The sequence below is a fragment of the Onychostoma macrolepis genome, chromosome 13 (genome assembly GCF_012432095.1).
Source record: "Onychostoma macrolepis isolate SWU-2019 chromosome 13, ASM1243209v1, whole genome shotgun sequence".
Lineage (NCBI taxonomy): Eukaryota > Metazoa > Chordata > Actinopteri > Cypriniformes > Cyprinidae > Onychostoma > Onychostoma macrolepis.
This window is the reverse complement of record NC_081167.1, coordinates 14,843,568-14,848,025: the sequence shown is the minus strand read 5'-3', so window position 1 is coordinate 14,848,025 and position 4,458 is coordinate 14,843,568.

Here is a 4,458-nt window from a genome sequence, read left to right as displayed (position 1 = left end):
TGACTGCAGAATAGTCTATATTTAGACTCGAAGTAATATATCGGTAGGTATGGAAGAATGGGAAAACTTTGAATGAAGCCCTAACTGAGAGACGATGTTTATAGAAATATTTTCACGCGACTGCAGCCGCTGAGCGTCTCGAGTACAGTTTCAAGCCTGTTGCCTCCATTTCCATTCAACAAACCATTAAAGAGAAACAAGTTCTCAAAGTTTCGCTTCAACCTACATTGCATGCTTAAAGTTGCTTTATACTGACACCCGCGAGCCTTGCAGTTTGAAGTCGCTCCGTTTCCTCCAGGGGCGAGCTCTGTCACTCACTAGATCCCTGGAACCCCCGGTGTACGTAAACACACGGGACGCAAATTGACCAATCATACTATGCCGAAGGACTAGCTCATGAATATTAATTATGGAATGTGGCATTCCCGTAGGCCTCCCTGATTCGCTGGAATTCAGACGCTGAGCTAATCACCTGGCGAATTAACGAATCATCATATGGTGAGTGTTTGGCTCATGAATATTAATTAGCTTTTGTGACCGATGTGTTAGTGGACTTACCAAGCAACACAGCATGACCTGATAAATATTAATAAGTAAAGCCTTTTTTTCCATAGTAGGATTCGTAATTTCCCACACGGGACGGGGAGAAGGAGGGTAAGGGATTTTCATTAGAGAGGAATTATTAAAGAGACAGTCTTCCCTTCTGTTGCCCTTGTCAACTGTTTTGCAAATGAGTCAACTTAACATCTGACCTATAAAACAGCCTCAAAAGTCATCAGACATTCTGCAGGGCCCTATATTTAATTCACTATACTTAGTTCTCAGCCCTATTTAAAATAGAAAAAAGAGCATCTTAAACCAGCTTAAGCTTGTTTGCTGGTCTTTAAACTGGTCTAGCTGGTCTCCCAGCTAAATTGGTTCTCTTAGCTGGTCTGCAAACTGGAACACCAACTTGACCAGCTGAAAAGTCCTAAACTAAATGTGATGAATGAATGTTATTTATATCTGCTGATGTATTTGGGGAGAACTGTGGACCCCAGAGGACATGTCAGTTACAGTGACTGAATGAATAACTGCTGTTAGTGACACACTTGAGGGGGTTTTGCATGCCACATCAGGTTATGATGCAGATCCTGCCTCCCTAGAGCACATCAGTAACCGCCAGAGTTGGGACTCAAACATATATTTTGTTTTTCATGCTCAGAGACAGCATACATTACTTACAATCTGATTTTGCCATGAATCACATTGACACACTGATAAATGCGTAACACTAGATGGATTAATATTACGTTTTAGGCATGAGAAACTTTTCCTCAAAGAGAAAAGAGTGCAAAAAACACACTTTTGTTAGTTTTCCAACCCATAAAGGAATATTGTGTGGACATGTGCAAACATTTCTTGCTGTAATGTTTAATGTCATATGTGTTTTTTCAAGAGCCACTGCTGAATTGGCAAATGGCAGATTGCCCACAGGAGGGCATTGTGTGAAAGAGCAGATGGTGCATTGTTTAAAAATGACAACCTGCGTCATAGTTGCAACGAAAGGATTCAGTGTTAGAGCATTTTAACCACGCATCACAGTACACACACAGACATTACATTAATAATGTTCTCAGGTACCTTTGAGAAGAAGACATGACTGAGATGGAAGTCCACACATGTTACACTCACATGCCCAATATTTCTAGGCTTTACTGAACCAAATTCCAGATTATGCACTATTGTTGACTTTTGGGGTAGGTAAGGTCTGTTAATGTTTTGTTTTTTTGTTGTTGTTGTTGTTTTTAAAAAAATTGTCTCTTATGCTAATGGCTGCATTTATTTGATTAAAAATATAGGCCTAAAAACATTATTACAGTGAAACATTACAATTTTAAAGACCTGTTTTTATTTCAATATATATTTTTCAAAATTCCTTGAAAATAAAATAAAAACAGCATTTATTTGAAATAGAAATGTTTTTGTAACAACGTAAATGTTTTTCTTGTCACTTTTCAATTTTAATTTTAATTTAACCAGTTCAATGCATCCTGGGTGAATAAAATATCTTTTTTTAACTGTCTGTATTGTCCTCTTTACACCATGTTATTATATTATAATGTTTTTAAGTCAGAAACAAACTAAAAAGTGGGCTCGTGCAGTTCAACATGTGGCCAGAGGGGGGCAGATGTGTTTAGCCTTTGGGTACAATTAACTCCAAATTACTTGCAGAACCACAAAAAGAAAATAATACCACTAGTAAACAACTTCCATTTCTGTATCCCTCCTTTTTCATTGAGTTTAAGAGCAGGCTTCTTGTTATGTAAAAGCCCATTCAGGCTCAGAAGCATTTATCCTGACAACGTAGGGAACTTTTGCTGTGATTCTCTAAATGCAAATGAAAAACCCTTAAAGTTGTGGTTGAGAAAAATGATGTTAAATCATTACTGACAGCATGTGTTAGCGAGGACAGCGATGTCTGAAGGCTAGAGAAACGTCTCTATAAATAGACCAGCTTTTTCTTTTAACTTAGTGGTGTCACTTGACAGTAATATTTTATGAAGGAAAAATTAGAATATGTTTTGCTAATTTGATTATGAAAGTACTTGCTCTTCTCCACATTCTATAGAGACAAGAAACAATGTGTAGAACTGCAGGTTTATTTAAAAAATAAATAGGAACAACCACATAAGAGCATTACAAATATACAATAATGTTCTTCTTGGTGTTGGATACATATTGTGTCTTTCATGTGAATGGATACACATTAACAAATATATATTCTGATACAATTTGAGACTATACTTAATATAAACAGTCCACAGACTGTAGTCGTCTGGACAAATAAATGATTCCTTTTTACATACAAGCCACTCAAGAACAAGCTAACACTAGATAACTCTAAAGAGCGCCACAATGTTTATTTGCTAAACCGTGTCTTCCAGAACTATCTAGAAGAGCAGCCACCATCACATTTGAGTTACATCCAGTCATTGAGTAAAAAGGCAACATAATTGTTCAAACATTAATAGTTGAATATAATTTGATCGTGTACTCTAAAGTGAATATTCAAACAGTGGTAATTAAAAACATAAAGAATAGCAAAACCAAAACACAGCTGTAGAGCTGGATGCACATGTGAGCATGTGATCAATATTTAGGGTCATTCATCTCGATGATAGATTGATGGAAACACACACAGCATGTATGACATCAGTTGCGCATTCTCTGTTGGTGTGATTTAGCGAGATAATGATGCGTCTCTGCTCCAGGCATATGTGTTCTGTGGCAACACAAAAATCTTTTTATCCCTCCAATCACTATATTACATCAGTTAAACAGATGATAAACAGATGCTTTCCGGTGAATTGAAGTGCTGTTTTCACTAATGTGATATAGGCCTAGCTCATATTTGCAAACTATGATAACAAATTAAATTCCACATTCTTAACGCTGAAGTTCTTAGGGTTCTATTCCACCAGACTGTTACTTTCAAAGGCCATTAGTAATATTACAAGAATTTTACAAAACACACATACACACACACACACTTACAACTTATAGTGAATCTAAAAAGACAAAAATGTCAAAACCAGAAATGATTACAATGCTTTCAAAAATCAGAGGTCAGGAGCAGACTTATAGAAGCTTCCTAACTTAAAGTTACACTATAGGCATTTTGGAGGAAAATGTAAGTTAATTCCGACGTAAAACCCCAGTGTGGATAAATGGACAAGCTCTAAATAACTTCAAGCCCTCTAGCGGTTGCAAAGTAAAACTGCATGCCTCTTGTGGAAGAAGATTGTTTGTGCTTCGGCTCTGAGCCTCTGCGCGAATGAATGTTAGGCTTATTTGAGGCACTGATGTACACATGGATACGGTGTTTCCTACCAGAGCAGATTGACAAGTTTCTTTGTTTTTAATACCGGAGGTTTGAATGAAAAATTGATACATTTGTCTCATTCGCACTGACAACAAACTTTTAGCTTCATGCTACTACCACACAACATCAGAACTACTTTACTTTGTGTACAGATATGACATGACAAGTTATAGGTTTATCAAAGTGTTTTGGTGGTAAGGAAAAGACATGGCTTGGAAGATGCTTTTTTTTTTTTTTTTTTTTTTAACTCTCCTCAATAACAATTTGCTATTTTTATTTTTTTATATTAAAAAAAACATAAGAAAGTACCCAGATTTGAAGACTACAATAAGATTTCACGTCTACTGATAATAACATTTTGGTAGGCTACTATGAGTTGGATAGCCTAATTGTTATATAATTCAGATGGGCTGTTATTTCAATGGTATATCAAAATTTTCAAAATTATCAAAATTTTCCAATAACAATTTGCTATTTTTATTTTTTTATATTAAAAAATTACACAGTGTACATTTAAGTCTGATGTTCTGATAAGTTTAATATTCAAAATGAGACCACCATGGTGACTGAACAGATAAAACAGGATTCTAAGT